The following is a 25071-nucleotide window of genomic DNA, read 5'->3' as shown; positions in this document are numbered from 1 at the left end:
CGGGTGCCGACCGCGTCCCGGAGCGCGCGCCAAACTTTTAGAGGAGAAGTGGACTGGCGGAGGGCGGGAGGGGAGTTCCCTGCGCGGGGAAAGACCCACGCTGCCAAATTGCCATCTGCCTGGTACCCACAGCCCGGTCACCGCACAAGCCACAAGCGAGGATCTCAGCACCTTCACGCCGACCGTCCTACACACTCTGAAATGAACGACCCTAGGAGCCAGGGTTGGGAACTTTTAAACCAGGCTGGGTTCTTTGCTGGCCTCGCAGCTCCATCCAACATTGAAGCGGAGCCCCCAAACTCCATAGCAGGGGACTACTAGCTGCCTGGGCTTTGGGAAGCTGTGACTGGGACCCACTGAGGCCCAGGAACGGGGAGGAAGAAGCAGACATTAAAGTCACTTCTCCCGGGCTAGCAACTCGGTGGAAACTCGGTGTGTGGATGATGTGTCTGGGTATGTGCAGCCCTTCCGGAGGCAGATGGGGGAAACCCGAGCCAGTGGTTTGGAAACTTTTAAAGTTCTTCAGCACTGGGGTCTTCAAGCTGTAAGGAAAAGGCTGCGTATGTGCTGGTGCTGCGCCTGACATCTGCGTGGTGTCCGTGACAGGGCGTTGCAAGGAAGCAGAGACCCTTCCCCCTGGCGGATGTGCTTCCTCAGAGGAACTTCCATGGGGGATCTCAGCTCGGGGCCATATAAATGGGGCCACGGATTGAGCTGAGACTCAAGTCAGGGAGAAACCAGGCCTATTGGCCTGTCTTGCACCAGAATGTCTGCTTGATTTCTGATTTGTAGTGTCTTGGCATGTTCCAGGGATATTGGGACTAGTGTAGTTCAGGGCACACGGTCTTAGTAAATCGCTGGTGATTGGGGGGGACAGGCAGTGAATTATGGACTTGCCTTGAGTGGAGCCCAGGGAGCCTTGGCCGAATTAGCATTGGTCTTCTTGGAGAAAAAAAGGCCTCATTGGCTGCAGGGAGCCCTGCCTGGTGTCTTGGGAGGTGTGTGTGTGTGTGTGTGTGTGTGTGTGTGTGTGTGTGTGTGTGTGTGTGTGTGTGTGTTGAGTCCACAGTGCCTCAAGGTTACCTCTCCCTCCCCAGAGCAAGAGGAAGGTTCCATTTCAGCATGTGGCTACGATGGGGGAAGGAATAGGATTGGAGGGGTTGTGTGCTGTTTGACAGACTTGAGGAGCTCTGTGCTGGACAGTATAAGTAGATTCCATTAATCCTCCCATACCCTCACCATGGGCACAGGTGAGTTAGTGGAGGAAAAAGGTCAGTGGGCACATGCTGGGACGTGTGGAATTGGGACGGGTTGTGTACTCTTGCTGGCTCCTATTGACCTGGCTGGAGAAAGGTGGCTACAGGAGTCCAGTAGAAGCTGTGTCTTCCAGCAGGGGCTTGACTTGATGGTAGCACAGGACTGCATCTGTGAGAGGGGGTTGGTCATAGTTCCGGTGCAGAGCGTCCATGTCTGTTCTTCTGTGCCAGCTGGTGTGAGGCTCTCTGAGGGACAGAAACATTTCTTCTTCCTGGAACTGGGGCTGCCAGCAGTTGGGACTGAGAGTCCACAAAGATGTGAGGGTGGCCCTGGCTTGTCACCGGGAGGAAATGTGTCAGTCCCCATGCCAGTTGTTGAAGAATACTTACTAGCAGGGGTGTAGACTCCAGGGCCCTCAATGCCAGGATGCATGGGTAGTGCCAGGTCTGTGGTCCCAGAGGAGAGAGGAGGGCTTTGTACTTGGCCACCTCCAATTCTGGGTAGAATACCAGCCCCTTCCTAGCCCCTCTCCACCTTCTTCATGTCTTCCTCAGTCAGGAACTTCACAGATTCTGTCCCCGAGAGCCATTAGGTCTCTCTAGGATTTCCATCCCCCTCCTTTTTCACAGATGGGAAACTAAGCCTCAGAACAATTAAACATCTTTCAGAGTCACCTAGTTGGTAAGAGAACAAGCCAAGATTTGAACCCGGAGAGTCTGATTTCAGAATTGTGGTGACTCCACCATGCCAGCCTGTCTGGATAGGCTGTCAGCAGCAAGGCAGAAGCACTGGTATTGCTTTGAGCTGGCTCTGACTGCCTCTTTCCCCCACAGTCTCTGGGAATCGTGTTAGCCAGAGCCTGCAGTGTGGCTCTGCAGGCAGAAAGCTGGGGCTTTGGGTGTGAGGGCAGGGCCACGGTACAGAAACTTCAGGAGAGGCAATGCCCTACTCAGCTGCAGAGCGAATGGCGAAAACTGTCCCTTCTAACGGTTGTGTGTCATCTACCCCTCCTATGCTCCTCCCCTGTCCCCCATCCATAGCAGACACTATTGTCTGAGGAAGTTATTCCTAACCGGCCACTTCCCTGGTGAACGGCCATAGCCATTTTTTCTCAGCATACCATGTGCCCTGGAGAGCTGGACTCTTCGGATCATCAGACAGGACAGGTGGGGCAGAGCTAGGCAACTCAGGGAGAGGATGGTAATGGCTCACTTTGTCCCCAGCTGCGCTTCTGTACACAGGGCCCACAGAGTGTAAGAGGTCTGACCCCCTGGGGCAGAAGAGGATGTGATGGCCAAGGGCAGATGCCTCAGCTCACCGCCAGGGTGCCGTAGCCACACTGCTCTGCATCCCCGGCTTGATGCCCAGGCTGGGCATCTGGGTTTTAAAATACCTGGTGTCCTATTCCTCCAACCTCCGAGGGTTAGAGTCACCCCTGGAGGGGCAGGGTTTTTAGCTATCCAGGGTTTCTCATATGATATCTATCATATGAGAAAAGTAGGTACCCTTAAATGGAGGCAAGAGGCCTTGAGTGAATGCAGCTCAGCAGACACCCCCACTCCCATCTAACGGAATCTCACCGGGTGGAGTCCAAGTGCCTTGGAGTCCTAGCTGCAGGACACCAGGAGCCTTCTTCCCCTCCTTGGCAGAGTGGAGAGAGAGGATGCTGGATGGAGAGAGAGGAAGGTGGGGGATGGGAACCACCCCATAGAGCACTTTGGCTGGTCCTATTTGTACCTCCAGGCCCATCCTGGTGCCGGACACCCAAGGAAGGTGGCAGCTGGGAATGTTATCAAGTGACATGAAGCCTGGGAGTGACTGGGTGCTGTTGCTGGGAGGTTACATGGAGGGCTTCTTAGCCACTAGAGATGGCTCAGGAAGTCATGGCAGCCGCACTTAAATAGGACTGATATCTATCACCCTTTCTTCTCTAAAGCCTAAAGATAGGACAAGAAGTTGCCTGTCTGTTCCAAGTCTGTGGATTCCACAGCTGGGTGTGGGTAGTGGGGAGCAGGGTGTTGGCCTTTACTGCAAGCTCAGGCACCTCTGTCTCCATTGTCCCAACCCTCGCTGTGTGCTCCTGGTCCCCAGCCAGAGTGGAGGGAGGAACTGGCCACTGGAGCCTCTCCATGATTCACCAGCATCTGCCTGGCTCTTCCAAGTGCTGCCACCTTCTCACAAAGATGGCCGTGTGCCTCAGCACTGAGGGTTTCTCTAAACTCTGGGCAATTCATCACCAGAGTCCTGAGGAACCTGTGGAAAGTCTGGAGGAAATGTGGAAAACCAACAAACAAATTTCCCACTCAGCCTCTCTTGGTGGTCACAAGTAAACAGCCACTTCTGGGGCCAGCCTGGACTGTTGAAAAGTTATGCCTGTCCCTCCTTGCCCAGCCCTCCCTCCTTGACTTTGGGGACCTCAAAAGCCAGGGAGCACATCCTGGCCAAGCCAGTCCCATACTGCTGTGCTAGATGTTGGTGGTTGGGGTCACGCAGCACTTGGGGGATAAAGGACAGCCTGGGGCTGCGGTTCGACTCTCTGGGTAAGTTCTTGGTCTGGGAGGAAGGCTGGTACTTTGACCCGGGGATGAAGGACAGCGGGATTTTTAACCAGCTTTGGGGCATCTTACACATTGCTTCAGAGTGAATGGACTGTCGTTAATTTTCATCTCTCCAAGGTGGGGCCTTAGGTGTGAGGTTGCCCGTGGCTCCTCAGAGTGCAAGCACTAGGGGACCTTCCGTATCTTTGATAGCTGACCTCTGGCGGCAGCTGCAACTTATTTAGGATGAACTGCAAGCTCAGACTCAGAAAGAACGGATGTGGTCTTTAGGTGAGGGCAAGTTGCTCAGAATCTCTGCCTCAGGGCCAAGCAAAGTCCCAGAGCCCTCTTTCGTGTGGCCATGCAAGCTGGGTCTATAAATTTCAGAAGCCCGGGAGAGGGGCATTGCCTGAGAGTGCTCAGTACAGCTGTACCAGGCTGCTGGGGAAGGGAGTTGTGGGGTGTCCTCTCCTCCATGATTGCAGTTTTCTCCTCTGGTGTTAGGTATGGAACTCGGGGCCTTACACACTCACTAGACAGACTGTCAACCATGGAACTCCCTCCCCAGACCCATTCTGCAGCCTTGTAGGCTGCACACATAGAATATTAAGTAAGCACGAGACATATACTCCAAAATCGTTTATAGGCACAATTGGCTACAAACCCAGACCCATAACCTCAAGGCTACATTCATTAAAAAAAGGCAAACTATGATATTATGATATTTAAGAACACCTTGGGCTGGGTACTTAACCTTTCTGAGCCCTCCTTCCTTGTCTCTAAGAGGGGATTGGGAACCCTAGTGTGACTGGGTGTTGTGAATTACAATGTAAGCAGAGGCTAGAACTGGCCACAGCGTATGCTAGGTATGTGGTATTCCTGGCATCTTTCTGGCACACCCTGTGCTGGCTCTTTATAGAGCTGAGGACACAAGGCATCTCAAGGATCCCCACATTGATGCTGGATCAGTATGCTACACTGGTTGGGGCCTGACTCTCCACTATGGGATCACATCCTTGTGCTGGACCCTCAACTAGAATTTATTAAGAACACGATCACGTCCTCCCACTGGCAGCTCACGCAACGCAGGAGTGAGCTCCTCCGAGGGTTAGTGGAATTCCTTCAGCAGCAGTTTAAAAGCAGAGTAACACGGGATTCTCTGCTTGGCAAGGGAACCCCGAGAGGCCGGATGCTGGTAGGGCTGCAGCCCCTGTTCCCATTGGAACATTCTGGACTTCTGAGCCTAGTTTTGGGCCATAAGAAGGCTCACAGTTGGGTTTGGTGGCCTATGCCTGTAATCCCAGCATTTCGGGAGGAAAAGGCAAGAGGTGCAGGAGTTCAGGGTCATAATTCTTGGCAACAAAGAGAGTTCAAAGTCAGCTTAGGCTACATGAGACTCTGTGGAGAAAGAGACAGAGATAAACAGAGACAAACACAGACAGACAGACAGACAGACAGACAGACACACACACACACACACACACACACACACACACACACACACACAGAGGAGGACACAGAGAGAAACAGAGACAGAGGCAGAGAGACAGAGAAAGAGAGAGCTCACAAGCTTACAGCCTAGATGGCACCAGTGCCTCTGTGGGCTGCTGTGCTTTCTGTATTCGTCTAGGGTCCACATAGGGCACTTTTAGGTGTCCATGCCGGCTCCCTTCTACCTGTCATCTGGCCCAATCCATACATCCTCCTCCCTGCCTCCCTGTCTCCCTTCCTCTCCAGCTGCCTCACCATCTGCAAGATCCTGGAAAGTGCTGGGGTGCCTGAGCCAGAGCAGTGTTAGCCAAGGAAACATTTTGCAAATAAATGTTCCCCTCCACTCCCCCGCAGTTCCCCCTCCCCCGACCCCCCCAGCTGCAACTGCTCTAATTTTCAACAAAGAATTTCACAGCTCAAAGCACACAGCCACAGGCCGGCTGGCTGGCTGTGGTCTTCAGCTCCTTCTCTGGAGACAGCCAGAGTCTGAGTGCTAAGGGCAGATGCCCAAAGTCTGAAGAAACTCCAAGGGAGAAACCTAAAAGTCCAGTGTCTCAAGGGGCAGGGGGAGGGGGAGGTTCTTTCCTCTGAGAATGAATGGAGCTCCCTTGGTCTGTTGGCAAAGCTAACTCCTTTTGCACCTTACATTGATGTCTGAGGGCAGGGCTCACAGGAACTAGAAGCTGCAACAGTTGGTAGGTCAACACCACTGCCGACTCTTCCCGCCTGCCTTCAGTAGCATCCCAGGAAGCTCCTGAGCTGGTCACGGGAACCACCACCACTTCCAGGCTGAGCCTCACCACATTCATGGCTGTTAAGCTGACTGATCTTTGCCTTACCATAGGTTATTTCTCCACCAGTGAACTGTGCCAGTTCCAGCCAGACTAGAATATATGAAAGGCAGGTTTATTGAGAAGCTGCCCTTAGGCCAGTTCACTGGTCCTAACGACCAGGGAAGGCCAGAGAAGTCACCATGGGGAAAGAGAAGGTGGGGAGAGGGAAGAGAAAGAGCTTACGCCCAGAGAGAGAAGGAGATGGGTGAGGGGAGACCAAAACGTCTGGATTATATAGGGAAAAGCCTCTAGGGGAAGGACAGAGCAGCCCCTGGGCTGGAAAGTTCAGGGTTGGAGTCAGGGTATGCCAGATAGGGACTGAGGGATCCAGGGAGAACCTGGAGGCCAGGTCTGCTTTGATGTGTGAAATATGCACCCCAATCCCTTGTCCTGGGGTCTGAAACCAAATAGTCACAGGTGTGTATTTGTCTTCATACATCTGTACTCAGAGAACGGAGCTTGTGGAGGCCAGAACCTACCTGAGCATCAAACTGAGGGGCTGGATCCAGGAGGTTGCTGTCACATGTCTCTGAGGACACCTCAAGAGGAAATATGGTTCTGACTCTTTGAGTCTGACCTGGCATCCACTAGCTGACCGCAGCCGGCATCTCGGATCATGCAGCAATCTCTAGCTATAGACCTAGTATCTATAGGAGAGGCTTTCAGAGCCAGGAGGAGAGGACAAACCAAAGCCTGTTTCCCTATGGTCATCTGAGCAGTGCCGAGTCCTGGCTGGCTTGCCTGGCCTATGAGCTGTGGAACATGGCTGCTTCAGTTCGTATACAATCTCCTCTCTGCAGTTTCAAGCTCCCCTCATTTCCTGGGCACAGCCTGCACTCCACAGCCTCTTTAGCTGTCCAGGGCACCCCCTCCATCCCTCTTCCCCTCTGGCATTCGTGTCACTCTCTCCTGGAAGTCTAGCTGGGTGGCTCCCATCACAGAACCTGCATGTCCACACTATCCCACAGCATGGCGGCTGTTAGTATTGTGGCCAGCGGCTCTGTTGGGTAGCGACTCTGATGACAGTATTGTCCTACGTTATTCATCTGTGTCCCTGTGCAGAGCACTGTCCAGGGCATCAAGGAACACGTTGTGTCCCGAGTACAGAAGGCAAGAGCTGTAGATGTGAAGTAGGACTTTGTAAGAGTGGCTGGCAGAGGTGTTAAGGTGATCCAAGCCAGGATGACCCCAGGAGGCAAACGGAGGTCATGCTGAATAGGAACATTGGAGAATGACAGGGAGAGCAGATCCCCAGACATCTGACGTATTTGTTACCTAGTGGGATCTGGGCAAGGATCCCGAGACTGGACCTGAAACCCAAGAGGGGCTTCTCCATCTATCCCTGCCTACCCAGCATGCCTCTTGGCACCATGCTGCTGGCTCCTGGTTGGCTACTCTCTAGGCTTTTTGCTCAACCCCATAAGCTTTCAATGTCCGGTCCCCTCCTCTCTGTAGATGCTCAGGCAACCTCTCCAGGGTCTACCCCTGAGCTCCAGGCAATGCAGGTCTCTGAGGCTGTTGTTTCTTTGAGGAAACTGAGGCACAGAGTGGAGAGGAGCAACTTGCTTTGGGGTTCCATCTGCAGCCCCCAGTTTGTCCTTTCAGAAGTTGTAGGTCTAGATTTTGGGGTTCAGGGACCCAGCATCTGATCTTACTCAACACTATGTATGATGAACCGGTGGTAGGGGGAGGCCCTTCTGGAAAAGAGATGAGAGGGACATCAGTGATTGCCTCTGAGTCTTGCTGGGACAAGGACGCAGGAAGCCTTCTAGGAAAATAGGGGTGATGATGCTCAGATATGGTGTAGGGACCAAGAGGAGTGCAACCCGTCCGCACTGTTCACAGGATGCAAGAAGGAAGAAGAGACAAGGTGGAGCGTGGCTATACTTGCAGGCTCTAAGCCAACCTGCCTGCCTCGGAAGCCTTGCTCACCCTTCCTGTCAGCGTGACCAGGGCCAAACCGCCGAACCTTCCCGTGCCTCAGTGTCCCCACTGATGGAACTCAGCCTATAGAGCATGTGTGAGAATAAGATGTAAAGGCTTTTATTACACATTTGTTTATTACGCGTTTGTTTGCTTATTTACTTGGTTGTTTTCTTGTCTGGTGTGTGCGTGCCAGAGAATCACTTGCTGGAGTCAGCATTGTGAGTCCCGGGGAATGAACCCAGGGTCAGGCCAGGCAGTGAGCACCCGAGCTCTGTTGCAAGAGAGGACACGGGATGGCTAGAGCCACTGTAACCACCCCAGCAGCAGTAAAGATCTGTGTTTATGCCTATGGACTACAGGATAGCACTTTGGGGTCAGCTTAACGGGTCTCCTTTAAGAAGCATGGGTTATGGCCCTCACCAGCGCTAAAATGTTCTGTAGAAACCCTTAGTGCTGTGCTTAGCACACAGCGTCAAGCAAGGTGGGCTGCTTTACATACAGGTGTGTGTGTGTGTGTGTGTGTGTGTGTGTGTGTGTGTTGCTTTTGAGAACTGGAGACTGTGTGTGTGTCTCTGTGTGTGTGTGCATGTGTGTGTGTGTGTGTTGCTGTTGAGAACTAGAGACTGTGTGTGTCTGTGTGTGTGTGTGTGTGTGTGTGTGTTGCTATTGGGAACTAGAGACTGTGTGTGTGTGTCTGTGTGTGTGTGTGTGTTGCTGTTGGGAACTGGAGACTGTGTGTGTGTGTGTGTGCATATGTGTGTGTGTTGCCGTTGAGAACTAGAGACTGTGTGTGTGTGTGTGTGTGTGTGTGTGTGTGTGTGTGTGTGTGTTGCTGTTGGGAACTGGAAACTGTGTGTGTGTGTGTGTGTGTGTGTGTGTGTGTGTGTGTGTGTTGCTGTTGGGAACTGGAAACTGTGTGTGTGTGTGTGTGTGTGTGTGTGTGTGTGTGTGTATGTGTGTGTTTGGTGTTTTGAAGCAGAATCTCACTGTGGAGCTCTGACTAGACTAGACGCTTTCTACAGAGACCAACCTGGCCTTGAACATTGGCAGTTCTCTTTCTTGCCTCTGCCTGCCAAGTGCTGGGATTGCAGATATATGCCACCCTGCCTGGGTCTCATGAATTTTGAAGGCAGCTAGAAGTAAACTGAGTTTGTACCTTAGCTCCCCTTAGATACCATACTTGGTGTGACATACTTTGCTGCTTGGCGTCCTCACTAAGCCCCCCCCACCCCCAACCTCCCTCCATTCAACCTATCAAGGTTGCTAGCAGGGTCTCCATTTCTCAGACGAGCAAACTGTTCCCCAAGGCTACTCAGCCCTGAGCACTCAGAGACAGGCCTGGCTCCCTGGGTTTGTCTGTGCTTAAGTCTCTCCACATGGTTGAGGTTGGCTGAGGCTGGCTGAGGCTGTGCCCAGGCCAGGGTAAAGAGATTGTAGTTGTGAATTTCCATAGCAGAGAGAATGAGAGGTGACAAGGGACAGATGCCAGGACAACTCAGAAGGGAGGATGGCCTGGAGGCCACAGTATAAAGTTCACTATTCATAGCTTAGGACAACCATTGAGTCATTGGGGGAAAACCTGACATCATTACATCTCTGTCTGCTGCCTACCTGCCTGCCTGCCCTTCCTGGGCTCCTGGAGACCTTCAATGCCCACAGTCCCCCAATGCCCACAGTCCTATAGCCCCTCAACGCCGGCCAGGTAGCAAGGCCAGAAGCTGCCTTGCATTCTCTCCTGAGATTCAGTTTCCCTCTTCCCACCTCTCCTATTGTGGTGCCCAACTTCTGTGCTGAATTTCCAGCCTCTTTTCCTTTGGGAAAGGTGCCTGGTCTCCTGCTGGAGTCAGGGTTTGCTTGTTTGTTGTCGGAGACAGGTCTCATGTAGTCCAGGCTGACCTCAAACACTGTATAGCATGAGTCTCTTGTTCCATTTCCCAAAGGCTGGGGTTACAAGGGTGTGTCACCATGCCCAGTTTTTTGACATGCTAAGTATTGAACCCAGTGCACGCCAGGTAAGTACTCTCCCCACTAAGCAGCAACATGTCTAACCCAGGAGTCAGTGTCTAGAAAGTGAAGCTGGCTGAGCCGTGTGCCCAAGAGTGAGCTATGTTCTAGATGGCAGAGCGATGCTGATAAGCCGGCCCCTGTTTCCAAGGATGCAGCCCAGTGTCTGAGAGATCTCTGTTTAAGCACCTTTGGCTAACTGCTTCATGTACCACAATTAAATAGCATTTTACGGAGGCCAACAACGAAGCCCAGAGGGGTCAGGGGACTTGTCCTAGCCACACAGCCAGAGTTTAAACTCGTTATCTTAACTCCGCGTGTGCTCTTGGCCACTGTATCAAGCGGATTGCGTTTGACTCAGACTCACCACCTTGGCAATGCAGACTGAAAGTACCAGGGGAGCTCCTGTGTCAGGATGGGTCACTATTCACTTTCCTAGAGCATGTGGACCCGTGTGGGAGGTGGCACAGAGCCGTGGGTGGCTTCCCTGGTCATGGGAACTCTGCCGATTCCCCTCTCAGGAAGGCACTTTCTCCATGCGTCAGAGGGGTGTCTGTCCAGGATTTGGTGGGTCAGCCCTGGAAAAAGAACATGAGTCAGGCTGGGGCGAGCTGCCAGCTTCCTCGGCCCAGGCTGTGGGTGCAGGATGCCAGGCTGCTGCAGCTGCTGCTTCGACTCAAAGCTCTGCTTCTGCTGCCCCTCAGCCAGGAGCTGGGGGAAGGGGTCTGTGCCGGCTCCACACAGAGTGGCACCTTTACACCCTCCTACCACCTCTCGAGGGAGAGACCTCACCTGGTTAGCCTGGCTTCCCAGTTAAGAACACAGAGGCTGGGGGTTGGGGATTTAGCTCAGTGGTAGAGCTGAGGGTTCTGGGTTCGGTCCCCAGCTCCGAAAAAAAAAAGAAAAAAAAAAGAACACAGAGGCTGGGGTCCTCTTTCTGTATGTAAAAGGAGAGAGGGTCTTCTTTCCTGGAGGCAGGGACCAGCATGGTCCTCTCACAAAGGGCTCATAGACTTTTTGATCCTTTCTCCTTGTACCTTATTCTGTAGTCGTTGATACAAGTGTGAGCACCCTATTGGAATTCCCAGATACTTGTGTCCAGCAGCAAAGAGTGAAGCTGGAATGCATGAATAGAGGCAGAGACAGAGATGTTCTATAAAAAGGAGGAAGGTAGTTCTCAAAGTGGCCGTGGGCCGGAGAGCTGGGAGGGGTTAGAAGCTCAGGGTATTGGGCTACCGAGAGCTCTGACCCTTGGACTTGCAAAGGCTCAACTGTGGGCAGCCACTTGGCAATGAGCATAGCTAGAAATAGGGGTGTCAGAGTGGGACCAGTCCCAATTGTTTTTAGGTTGTACCTCAGTTTACCTAATAAAACAGGATGCCCAAATGGAGTGGAATTTGAGCTGCCTTCACAGTGGAGGGGGCTGAGGAATTGGCTCTGTATAGCCTGGGTAAGACCTAAATTTGATCCCAACACTACCAAAAAATAAAATAAAATTAGAGAATTAAAAAAACGAAAAAAGACAAGATGGCGGTGGAGCACACCTTTAATCCCAGCACTCAGGAGGCAGAGACAGAGAGATCTGTGAGTTCGAGGCCAGCCTGGTTTACAGAGTGAGTTCCAGGACAGCCAGGGCTACACAGAGAAACCCTGTTTTGAAAAACCAACCCAAACAACAACAGCAGCAACAAACCCAGGCCTGACGTTGCTGGTTGCTTGTATAGACAGTCCCCAAATGCCCCTGTCAGGCACAGGAAAGAGAATTCACCATGTAACCTTGTCAATGTCGCACCAGGGACAACTGGTACTCATCCTAAGATTTAAGAGGAAACAAGAACATAAAAAACAGGGGCTGGTTCTTATCAATCTCCAAAGGGTCTGACATGTCTCTTTAAAGTCAAACTCTCTTGTTCTGCAAGCCTCTCTTGTTGTTTTTTTTTTTTTTTTTTTTTTTTTCTGGAGCTGGGGACCGAACCCAGGGCCTTGCGCTTCCTAGGTAAGCGCTCTACCACTGAGCTAAATCCCCAGCCCCACCTCTCTTGTTTTTAATGAGTCTCATAGAGCCCAGGCTAGCCCCAAGTACTGTGAAGCCAAGAATTCTTAATCCTCCTGCCTCCACTGGAGTGCTGAGATTACATACGGGCATTGTACCACCTTGTTCAGCTCTTAGAAAATCCATTTAAATAAGCCTTGACATTTACAAAGAGAGATAGTAAAATCTTACACTGGCAAGGACAAGGGAAAACGGAAGCCTCCCCTGCCACCTAGCAAAAGCCAACCAGCCTTCTCTACAAAGAAAGCAACAGTTCTCCAGAAATTCCAATGTGGTGACTGAGCGAGCCTGAGAGCAGGGGAGAGTGGGCCTGGATGGTTTTGTCACCTCTAACCCACAGGGACTCATGGCAGGGGACAGTTTGAGCCTGGAGAGGCCCTTGCTAGTCCAGGCTTCTTGGTATGTTTGGGAGGGGACACTTCCCGGAAATCCCTGAAGAAAAGTTACTGGAATTGTGCCAGTGGCGCAGAACTGGACTCAGGGTTTAGTGACCTGGCCACTGAAGAGGCTGGGACACCACAAACTTCTAGGCGTGCAGACTTCTAGGTGAGTATGCAGTGCCCTGTGTTGCATTCTGGGTAATCACAGTTAGGTACTTTGTGAAGGCTGCTTATGAGCACACCCTTCTGAAGGGAAGTAGAGAGAGGGCTAGGCTAGCACAGACGTGATCAGCCCTAGATGTCTCTGGAGAGGCCCTAAGGCTACGGACTACTTCAGGAGAGATTTTATGGCTGTGAGGGAGAAAGTCCACATGGTGTCAGCCTGAGTTTGTCCTTTGAACTCACTGCTAGAGGAGAGGACCAACTTCTAAAAGTTTTCCTCTGACTTACACACACACACACACACACACACACACACACGCACACACACGCACGCACGCACGCACGCACGCACGCACGCAAATAAAAATAAAAATGCTACAGAAAAAATAGAGACTCATCCCCAAAAGGGGAACGAAAGCCTTCCATCTTGCCCCAGAGAGGGGTGCTCTTAAACACAGGTGCCCAGCTGCCTCAGGGGAAAGAGAACCATGCAAATTAGCATGAAAATCAGTTAGTAAGAAGTCAGGAAGCCCTTCCTTACCGGGGCATTATGCAGACAGTATTTGGGAAGAGCAGACAGCATATGTGGTGGGCATTGCCGTCCCAACGGACAAGAGAGGAGGGAGTCCCCATACCAGGACCTCAGCACCCCTCAGGCATGTGGTGCTCAACTCAATCTCTTCTATAATGGATGACCTCATCCCCCACAGTGTGGGTAACAGCATGGCTACCCTCTCCATGAGTTTTAGGAATCCCAACTCAGCTCTGTCAGTCCCCGGGGCCTGGGCCAGAGTTTTGCCCCTTTTGGCATGTGTCTGAAGCTTAGGAAGAGGTTCTGGGGTGAGATCCCTCAAGCTTAGGGGCAGTCTGTGAGGTGGGGAAGCACACTTCCTTCCCCAGGGTGGCCTGTGTGGAGGCTGCTGCCCTTCCCTGACTGTCTCCCTCCCCCATGCCTGACCTTGCAGGCAGGGTCAAGGTGAAGTTCAAGGGGTAGTATTCACATTTTCCCTCCCTCCTTCCTTCTCTGCGTCCGTCCCTCTGTCGTTACTTACGCTTGTGCTCCGTCCGTGTGGTGGCAGCCCAGGCATGTCACCTCTAAGAGTGGGAATGGATAGCACAGAGGACACAGAGATAAACGGGCCGGGAAGGAATGTCCGGCCAGCCAGAGCCAGGGGACCTTGCCCTGCGAGGTCTGGCCTTGACTCTCCAGCTCCGTGCCCTTGGGCAGATCACTTCTCTGAACCGATGTTTCTTGTCAAGACAGTGAAGGAGGTGGTGAAGAGAGGGTCCAGCTGCTGTGACAGTCCGGGTGGCACAAAAGGATTGAAGTGGCACATTAGGGAGGGGAGGGGCTTCATGCTAGTCCCTGGGGGACTGACCATGGCTGTAGAGCCGGTGGCGCTGAGGGCATGCGTGGTTCGGGCCCAGCTTTCATGGTTGCACCCACGCTCTATTACCACCTTTGTACCACCCTGGGTTAATGGCTGCCTGTTCTCCTTTGCACCACTTCCCCTTGTCTGCAGCTCTCTACGAGTGTTTTAGAGTGGTCATTTTATTCTCTTTAGCGGGAAGGCAGATGCCTAGTGCATATGGTTCCAGAGCACTAGATAGGAACCAGTGTGTCGCATCTCCCCTGTCCCTCCACCGCATGTGGCTGATAAACTATTTGGTCCAGCACTGGCAGCGTGCGCAGGGACAGGTGGGGCGGGGTGGCTTTACATGCATAGGGGAAAGTGAGATATTTTTAAACCAAATGTGTTGTAATTTTGTCTCCTTTTCTACGTTTATTTATGTATTTTGTTCGGGGAGAGGATAATAGGCACAGGCAAAGATGCACAGGCTCATTATCGGAGGTCAGAGACCACCTAATGGTTCTGTCCTCCCGCTATGGGGGTTCCAAACTCATCTCACTGGCTACAGGGGGCTCACAGTGTAGCCCAGGCTAGCCTTGAACTCTTGGCTTCCCTGCCTCAGCCTTCAGGTTGCTAGGATTAAAGGTCTGTGGCACAAGACCAGCCTGAAGCTAAGTGCACAGTTTTGTTTGAGTTTGGGACAACATTGCATAGAGCTGTCTGTCCTGAAAGCCATCCTTGTTTGTGTCCCACCCACATGACTGTGTTGTGCGGGACTGAAGGGACATGGCTGTGTTGTGTGGGACTGGAGGGACTCTCATACCATCTTAAAAAGCTCCTACTCAGGCAAATCACAGAGAAGGAGCCAGTCCCAGTGAGCACATTCAGCACTGAAACACTGGCTGTCGAGGCTTCTGAACGGAAAGCTCAACACAGATTCACATAACTGAAGCAGACATCTTAGGAACCTTACTTGTATGAGTTCTTACAGCACATGAGACGCTCTGGTGTTTTCTGGTTTATGTGGCACTGGTCTATGGTGAAGGAGAGGAAGGACAAAACCTTGTCTGGCTTAGTACGACCTTCAGTTTGAAACCTAGCAGGAGATGGCTCAAGGTAAGATCTTAATCAGGAGTGTATATCGGACCTGCCTTGCGGGGAAGTAGCCTGCCATTTCCGCCTCCAGAGTTCTGCTGGTGACCCTGACCTGGCCCAAATATTTGCACAGCACAGCATTGAGAGGCACCACTGCTGCTGCAGGCTGGCAACCCTTAGAGATAGCTTTGTTAAGCAGCCCAGGTTGACTTGGACCTCACTAAATGTCCTAGCCTAGGTTGGTCTCCAGTCTGGGCTAGCGACCGTGTGCCACTACGTCCAGATTTCTTGTGGACTGTTTTTAACCAGGAGGCCCACTTGGATTTGCTTTATGGAACAGCTGAGAGTAGATGATGATCTCAGAGAGTAGAAAAGATGATCTCAGATTGTCAAGGTGGTGCCTGGTGGCCATACCTGATTATCTTTGAGTATCTGGGGCACTTCCCTCCTAAGATCTAGCTTACACCATTTATACAGAGTGTGGCATGTCTAAGCAAAGAGACGCTTGTGCTCAGCCATAGCTGAAAAACCTGCCTCTCGAATCCCGGTCCCACAGAACACAAAACCTTCCCAACCTTGTAAAAACACTTCTTCTAGAGGCTATGAAAGGCACCATTTACTCAGTGATTTCACGTTTCTATTTTCCTAGGGGGAAATGGTAGGTCAGGCATGACTACCCAGTGGGTGGTGCTCCCTCTGGTTCTGCTGGGGTCTGCTGGGGTTCACCAGCCATCACTGACTTTCCAGTTTTACCTAGAGAGCTTCCCTGGTGCTACAGTGAGTCTGCTTCCTAGACATCTGTCCTTCTGACACTGGTCATCCTGGATAGTCTTGGTTCCCCTGAGCCCCTCCCTAGCCTTTTTTTTTCCTAAGCTAACAGCCAGCTCAGCTGGGAGCTGCTCAGCTAGGAGCAGAGTGTTAAGTGGGCACAGAGCCTCCTCTGTTCCAGTAACAATGGCCCCTTGATGGCTAGATGGGGTCCCCTCACTCCTATTGGACTTTGGGGAGGAGAAAGGATGCCTGCCCTGCCCCCACCCCAAGCAGTCAATGCTGGGTGTGAGCTTAACTCACAGCCTTTAGTCTCTGTCTGCCCGCAGGACCTCTTTCTTCTTTCTTCTTGGGCGCTGACCCTTCCCATCCATCCCAGGGACCCTCGGGGTGGCTCCCGGAATGATTCAGTTCACTTACATCAACAAGTATCCATTGTCAGACCCCTGGGCCCTGAAAGTTACTGCTGAATAGCTATAGGTTAACGGTTAACGGGGACAGCAAGAATAGCTCCCCTCTTGGATTTAGAGCTTTTACAGTTAGCTCACTTTGGCAGCCCCACAGGCTACAGAGAGCTGATGCCCACCCTTCCTCACTGTGGACCTTCAGGGCACTGATAGTTTTAGGTTTTGCCAGCTGGGATTCTTATACTCAGCTGGGATAAAGCATCCCTGGGCCTCCCAACCGACACCATGCTAACAGGTCACTGCAGTACCCCACTTAAAGAGTTTGTGGAAGGCCAGATACGAAATCCTCAACCCTCACATACTTATGTCCATATTTGAACCCTTGTGGATATGTTATCTTACATGGTAGAAGAAGTTTTATGGATGTCGTTGAGGATTTAGGGATGGTGGCAGAGTGCCCTGATTTAGCTGGGTGACTCCAAATAGAATCACAAGTGTCCTTATAAAAGGGAGACAGAGGAAGACTTAGCTGCAGAAGACACTCAGAGCTATGCATCAAACTCAGGCATATTTGTGAGTGCTAAGCTAGCACTGTCAGCTCTGCTCATGTCAAGCTCCAGAACTGGTTTTGAATGAGTCCTACACTTGCAGTTTTCCAAGCACTTAGTCCTAGGCAACACTGACCTATTTTTTTCTGTCTTCTGTGTTTGGTCAGCCAGAGACATCATGGTGCTTACTTGTAATCCCAGCATGGGGGAAGTTGAGGCAGAAAGACTTCTGGGAGTTCAGATCTGGACTTAATAGTAAGACCCCGAGTCAAAAGGGAAAGATTAGTATGACCTTGCTGGTGAGCTAGTGTGTAGCACGTAGGAGCTGGCAGCTTCTGTCATCTCCTGGATGTCCTGTGATAGTGTACTTTGATGCTCTTAGATAGCATCTCTTAGTCTTTACTAACCCTAAGTTAGAATCATCTAAGGACACTTTAGCAGTCCTGATGCCCAATAAATCTCAAGAGGTGGGATGTGGCCATCAAGGGTTCTTTTAAGCTCCCTAGATGCTATCGGGATTGAAACCCAGAACTCCAGAGCAGGCTCTACACATCCACAACATGATGCGTCTCCTCCACCTGTGCAGACATCACCAATCGATTTGCGATTTCTTTCTCACAGTGGGATGTACCTGTTCAAATACAGCTCTGCAGGAAACCTTTTCCAACCAGTCAGCCTCAGAAAGGAGTTGAAATTTACTTGTCCTCCTAGCTGAGAAGCTATAAACTATCTGGCTGGGGCCATGTGTATGTCTAGCCATATCTGAACCAAATAATGGTAAAAATAATAACATCAAACCTTGACCAGAAAGAGTGACTGCCACGGTTATATAAGGATTGTTTGGATAGGTTAAGAATAGCCAGCATGAGTCAGCTAGCATCCCTGTCCTGCAGTAAATTGCTGCCCAGCTGGGAGAACTATATGGAGGAATGCAAGCCAGTGTGGTGCTGTAGGACAGACAGGCTCTGGCCGACATTTGTCTAGACCAACAAGCAGCTGGATCCTCATGTGCACTTTGCTAGAACTTAGGGTCACCATTTTTTTTTTTGTCTCAGTACAGAGACAAAATATCTGACAGAAGTCACCTAAGGACTCGGGGAGGTTGTCAGCTTTTACAACTCCAGCGACAGTCTGTCCTATCAGGGAAGGCATGGCAACGGGGGCATCAGACGGTCAGTCACATGCATCTGCCATCAAGAAGCAGAAAATAGAGAATGTTTGTAATTAATATTCTCTCTCTCTCTCTCCCCTCCTCCTCCTCTTCCTCCTCCTCTTCCTCCTCCTCTTCCTCCTCTCTCCTCTCCCTGCCCCCTTTCTCCCCCTCTCTTTCTCCCTCTCCTCCCTCTCTCTCTCTTCCTCCCTCTCCCTCTTTCTTTCCTTGAGACAGTGTGTCTCTGTGTAGCTATGGCTGACCTAAAACTCACTCTCCATAGACCAGTAGAGCAGGCTGGGCTCCAACTCAGCCATCTGTCTGCCTCTGTCTCCTGAGTTCTAGGATTAAAGCCATGCACCACCACCACCTGGCCACATGTATCCTTATTGTCACCTGTATGAGGGTGGTGCACATTAACTCTTAGACTTGGAATTGCTGAGCTAGACAGTGTCTTAGTCTGTTGAGGTGCTAACATAGTGCCATTGCCTGGGAGATCTACTAATAAGAGAATGCTGTCAAACATGCTTCTGGAGGTTGGAAAATTTTAAACCAACGTGCCAGCACATTCGGCGTGTAATAAAAGGCTCGTTCTCTACATCCAAGATAGAGCCTTCATGCCATGTCCTCACATGGTGGAAGGGATGACTAAGTTCCCTCGCACCTCGTTTACAAGGACACTAATTCTATTCACAAGGACCCTACCCTCTTGACCTACCACTCTAGTCACTTTCTGAAGGTGTCACCTCTAACACCAGCACACCACCGGGAATTCAACTTTAACGTAAGAACTTTGGAAGAGCGCCAACGTTTATGCGGAAGCAAAGACTATGTACATTGGAACCTTTGGCGGTCCGGAGCAACCTAAGCTGTGACAAACTGTCTCAAGAAGTAACAGGGTTGGGGATGCAGCTCAGTCGTACAATGCTTGCCTAGCATACATGGAGCCCTGGATTCAGTACCCAGTGTGGGGGTTTCGACAAGTATGGAATGTATGAGACCTTGACACTACCACCACCACCACCACCACCACCACCACCACCACCACCACCACCACCACCACCACCACCACCACCACCACAACAACAACAACAACAACCACAAAAACGTAAATTATGATGTTTTGGCCAAATAATCCTTCAAAAAGGATACCCCCATCAGCACTGTGAGAGGATCCTTTCTTTTTCTTTCTTTTCAAGGCAGGCTTTCTCTGTGTAGCCTTTGCAGTCCTGGAACTTACTGTGTAGAACAGGCTGGCCCAGAGCTCACAGAGACCCACCTGCTTCTGTCTCTCCAGTGCTGAAATTAAAGGTGTTCACCACCACACCCATCTGAGAGAATCCTTTCTGTTACCCAGGAGAGGAACCGGCTCTGTTGCTGAAACAATCAGACCCCAGATCTCAGTACATTTTTTTTTCTTTTCTTCTTTTCGGAGCTGGGGACAGAACCCAGGGCCTTGCGCTCTCTAGGCAAGCGCTCTACCGCTGAGCTAAATCCCCAACCCCATCAGTACATTTTTATAGGAAAGCTTATTTTTCTCATTTATCCCCTTTGGCTCTCCCATAGTCAGCATGCTTCTATCTTGAGCTAAGCCTGTTGGAACTGTGGCTGCCCATTCAGCACGGCCCCTGGGGAATGTGGGGAAACATTTTAAGGACCAGGCCTTGAAGTGGTTCCATCACTTTCTCCCACATCCCACAGACCGGAACCAGCCACATGGTCAGCAAGGCCGGGCTGTGGGGAGGGGGCACACAGGTACTCGGGGGAATGCTGTAGCTGTGTCAGAGGGTTCCCTGGAACTTACATCCCTGCACATACTCCAGGATGTCTTGTTCTTCGCCGACCATGTGAAGAAATGTCACGGAGCGTTGTGTCAACTTTAACTAATATCTGGAATGATTTGTCCTAATTAAACCATCTGGACTTTGAGGTGGCAATATCCACCTTTAATCTGGGCCACAACTTCTGGAGGCAGCCTATGTAAAGGGCGCAGAAGAAGGAACTTTATTTTTTCCTTCACTGGCTTGTTCTAGCCCTCACCAACAAGTCCATACCTTCCTTCACAGGCATTAGAGCCCACTTCTTCAGGATTCTGGTGAGAACTAGACACCCAGCCTCGTGGACCGAACAACTACTGGATTCTCGGACTTTTCGTTGGTAGACAGCTATGGTTGGGCTCGCCGGACCTCAGCCTGAGTGATGCAAATGTGGCTCCGATTTTCCCTCCTATGCTTCCTCAAGCAGCCACAAGCCACTGTGCTCTGTCGTAGTATCCAGAGCACATTGTGTTCACGATCAACACACCCCCGGCGGCTTTGCCCCCAGATGTCCCCAAATATCCATTTGTGGGAAAGCCTCAAGACTTTTTAAAAAATGTTGGCTGCTATTCATAAAAGCATACAAAGGCATGTGAGCAGCAATATAAAATTAGACGCGTCAAGATCTCTGCCAGCTGCACTGTGGCCTGGCGTGGCCACGCTCTTCCCTGATGTTCCCAGTCACCGTCTCCTTCCACTGTGTCTCTCCTTCAGGGACACATACACTGAGTGAGGAGAGGAGTCAGATTACGATAAGGGGAGGGAGAAAGGGAACCTCTTGTTCCCTGGTGTTCTGTTTCAACTTTTGCAAACTTCTGGGCTGGGACTGTTCTTAACCCTGAGGTTCATATGACTGTGAGGACCTTACAGGTTTAAAGCTTGGAGCTGGTGTGCAGGGGGATGGTCTTGGATGACAACTTTGCTGACAGGAGCTAGAGGACAGGTGGGATTTTGTCTGGTGTCACAGCATGGTGTCTCACAGCCAGATGCCAAACTAAAGGATGGGAAACATTGGTTTACATACTAGAAGGAGTCATCTAAGGCCGGGAGACCAAATGGGCTCTGTCTTCCAGGTCACCTTTGGTGAAGTAGCCCTGCACCCAGACAGCAAGCAAATGCAAGAAGCACAAAGCATCCATAGCATCTCTCTCTCTCTCTCTTTCTCTCTCTCTCTCTCTCTCTCTCTCTCTCTCTCTCTCTCTGACTGTGGGCTCAATGATACACTATGTCTACTTTCTCTCTCTCTCTCTCTGACTGTGGGCTCAATGATACACTATGTCTACTTTCTCTCTCTCTCTCTCTCTCTCTCTCTCTCTCTCTGGGCTCAATGATACACTATGTCTACTTTCTCTCTCTCTCTCTCTCTCTCTCTGGGCTCAATGATACACTATGTCTACTCTCTCTCTCTCTCTCTCTCTCTGTGGGCTCAATGATACACTATGTCTTCTCTCTCTCTCTCTCTCTCTCTCTCTCTCTGGGCTCAATGATACACTATGTCTACTTTTTCTCTCTCTCTGTGGGCTCAATAATACACTATGTCTACTTTCTCTCTCTCTGGGCTCAATGATACACTATGTCTACTTTCTCTCTCTCTCTCTCTCTCTCTCTCTCTCTCTTTCTCTGTGGGCTCAATGATACACTATGTCTACTTTAACATAAGATCTCACAGTGTAGCTTAAATTATCAGAAATCTTCCTGCCTCTGCCTCTCAGGATTTCAGATGACATTCATTATGACTTTTAGTAAAACAAACAAACAGACCGTAACTGTGGCACTTGTGTGCCCTCAGGTCTTTTTGGTTCAGTGTCCTAGCATGAGCATTTTCATCGAGGTTTATATTGATAGTCTCCTTTCAGGAAAGTATAAATCAAGACTTTTTTAGAAGACAAAATAAAACACCAAAAAAAGTAATAAAATGAAAAAACACCAAAAACCCAAAATCAAAACAAAACAAAAAATCCAAAACAAACAAACAAAACCCAGCATCCCATGTAGCCCAGGCTGGATGACTTTGACTTTCTATTCCTCCTGCTTCTACTTCCTGATGCTAGAATTGCAGCTGTGTACAGCCACCTCTGGTTTTATGAGGTGCCAGGGGTAGAACCTTCATGCACATTGGGCACTATGCCGGCTGAACTACATTCCCAGGTCCAAGTCAGGCATCTTATAGGTGCCCTGTACTCTGACAGCCCTGGGGAGGACAGATGGGTACCAAGAGCCAGACCTGACATTCTAGACACAATGGAAGTCCATTCATTTATTCCACAGAGACTTACTGAGCCCAGCTACATACCAGGAGCTATGCTTGCTGCTGTGGGACTCCAGAGGACACAACCGCCATCTGAGAAAGAACAGGGGCCCTCCCAGGGTCCTTTGTTTTTCTTACCCTTTTGCCCATAGGAGTTTTTAGTAAACCACCAAGAACAGAAAAGCGTGGCATAAAGCTCACCACTCGGGAGTGTGCACAAAAGAGATGGCTCAGTGGTTAAGGGCTCTTCAGTTCTTATTACCCACACAGCAACTCACAAGCATCTGTAACTCCAGTTCCAGGGAGTCAGACGCTTTCTTCCAACCTCTGCAGGTATCAGACACGCACAAACACTTGGAAGCAAAACATTCGTACACATAGATGAAATAAAATAGATACATCTTTTAATACGAACAGCCACCACTTTAAACGGCCAGTTTCCCGGCTATAAATGCCGTCGCTGCCGTCCGTCTCCAGAATCGCCTTTATCTTTCCAGGCTAATGCTCTGTATGTAGGTGAGTTATCCCCCTGCCTCAGCTTCTTGGGTAGCAGGTACTTACTACAAATGGTACCACCGCACCCCACGCCTGCATCCTTTGTTTGTTTAGCTGTTTTTCCTTCTTTGTTTTGTTTTTAAAGTCTCTCAGGCCAGCATCAAATTCACTGTGTCGCCTGAGGATAGTCTTAAACTTTTCATCCTCCTGCCTCCATCTTCTGAGTCTTACAATCTCCTGTGTGTGCCACAATGTAGAGCGCGCTCTGGGTGGAACTCGGGGCCTCATGCATGTTAGGCAAGCGCTACCTACTGAGCGCTACCTACTCCCAGCCCAGTCCTGCACTCTTCATAGCACTCCTAGCATCCCATGCAGGCATGTGGTTGTCCAAATACTAACTCTGTAGAAAGGCGTGAGAATTGTCCCTTACAGCATTTCTGTAGCTGCCTCAGCGTTTTGAGCCCGTGGGTGGGGGGTGGTCAGTTCCCTCTAGTGGGACATTTCATTGTTTTGCCTGGCTGGTGTCCAGGTCAGTTTTGAATGGAGCAGACTGTTCCCCAGGCTGCCTGCTCTGTGTGGCTGAAGGCAGCCTGGACAGCAGTCACCGTATGGTGCTGGCTAGCTAGTAGCAGGTTACTAGGTTACTAGGCCTAGTGGGGCCTGATAGGGGACTTGCATTTCAAGCAACCCTGACTGTCCAGTGGAGGTAGATAAGGAGTGCTTTCCGGGCATGAAAGGCTAAGGGTGCCTTGGGCTGGTGTTGCCAAGGTTATCCCATAGCTCCATCAGTCTAGCCCTCAACTCCATAGTCCACCGTGGCTCGGGTGGACTCCTCCTCCTTATAAGTACATGGGCACCTTTGCCTTGGAGTCTTGGCTGTAGCTGGACACACACAAGAAGCTGTAGATGAATTCCTTCATTGTGTTTGTCTTTTTTAAAAATTTTATTTTGTGTGTGCATATGTGTGTCTGTGTGTATGTGTGTGTGTGTGCCTGTGTGTGTGTGTCTGTGTGTGTGTCTGTGTGTATGTGTGTGTGTGCCTGTGTGTGTGTGTCTGTGAGTATGTGTGTGTGTGCCTGTGTGTGTGTGTCTGTGTGTGTGTGCCTGTGTGTGTGTCTGTGTGTGTGTCTGTGTGTGTGTCTGTGTGTGTGTGTCTGTGTGTGTGTGTCTGTGTATGTGTCTATGTGTGTGTCTGTGTGTGTGTCTGTGTGTGTGTGTCTGTGTGTGTGTCTGTGTGTGTGTCTGTGTGTGTGTGTCTGTGTGTGTGTCTGTGTATGTATGTCTGTTATGTGTCTATGTGTGTGTCTGTGTGTGTGTGTCTGTCTGTGTGTGTCTGTCTGTGTGTCTGTCTGTGTGTGTGTCTGTGTGTCTGTGTGTGTGTGTCTGTGTGTCTGTGTGTGTGTGGGTCTGTGTGTGTGTCTGTGTGTGTGTGAGGGCATGAACTTGGCCTCCAGGTCATCTTGCCTTCCTAAGTTCTGGGATTACAGGATGATGAACTGTACTGGGAAATGTGTTTGTTTTAGAGAAGGAAGCCAGAGCCCCAGGATGCTAGGTTGCTGAGGTGCTGGGATGCTGGTTTACTGGATGGAATGCTGGATGCTGGAATGCTTCAGTACCATGATGCTGAATGGCGGGCACGAGTCAGACTTGCCCTCACACCCTCCTTCCCTGTCCCTCTTCTCCCTTCACTTAGCCATCAGCATCCTCTGAGCATATGCTGTCCTATCAGAACCTCACGATACTGGGGTATGGTGGGGAGGAGTGTGCCCTTCCTGGGCCATCTCTAGACGCTTCTCTGTGAAATAGGGTCTAGCCTGAACAGGTCAACGCATAGAAAAACCCAACTTATCAGAAACAAGTAACTTCAGTGTTTCTTTTCTTGTCCTGATTGACTGAAAGAAATGGCAGAGTCCCAGGCTACACCCTCCCCTCTGCTCTCTAGGGATTGAGGAAAAGCTTTCACAGACACGCCCCCCACCCGCCCCCCTTTCAACTGGGTGACACAGAGGGATCAGCCTTCTGACCTCCATAAGTGGATTCACAACTTTCCCACAGCAGCCTGATCGTCTCTCTGCCTGTAGAGCCCTGAGGAGCTCTGTGGAGCCCTGTGGAGCCCTGTGAAGCCCCTTTTTTTTCTACTTGAAGAAGCTGTGTTCACAGGCATGTAACAGCTGAGGCTGTTTCCTGCTACACTCTGGTCCCAGAGAGAGGGGAGTGAAGGCTTGGCGCTTGATGCAATGTCTGGCAAGCCCCAGCCCCTTATCGGACCTTCCCTCCCAGTCTCCTTCGCTCCAGAAGGACAGAGGCTGAACTGCCATCCCTCAGGGGCCTCGGTGGAAGAACCCCGCTGGAGGCAGTCCAAACGTGAGGCAGCTCTCCAGTGAGGCAGTTTGCCAAGTCATGGGAGAGGCCCGTGCAGGAAGACCCCTGAGCAGGGAGGAGGGAAGGGCAGCTGATGCCCTGCTTGGCAAGGCTCACCCACCTCAGCTGCCTCCCTCCCTTTCTGAACCACCAGTTGCCGTGGGGGCTTTCCCACCCCTCCCCCTCA

At 50.9% G+C, this 25071-nt stretch overlaps 1 protein-coding gene across 2 annotated transcripts in view; it reads left to right on the top strand.

Moving 5' to 3' along the window:
* Positions 1-25071, top strand: part of Chst3 (carbohydrate sulfotransferase 3) — a 37669-nt gene that overhangs the window by 967 nt on the left and 11631 nt on the right. The gene's annotated exons all lie outside the window — the stretch shown is intronic.

Source organism: Rattus norvegicus, chromosome 20 (genome assembly GCF_036323735.1).
Source record: "Rattus norvegicus strain BN/NHsdMcwi chromosome 20, GRCr8, whole genome shotgun sequence".
Classification (NCBI taxonomy): Eukaryota; Metazoa; Chordata; class Mammalia; order Rodentia; family Muridae; genus Rattus; species Rattus norvegicus.
Note: the sequence above shows the minus strand (reverse complement) of the source record. Positions and strands in the feature narration are given on the sequence as shown.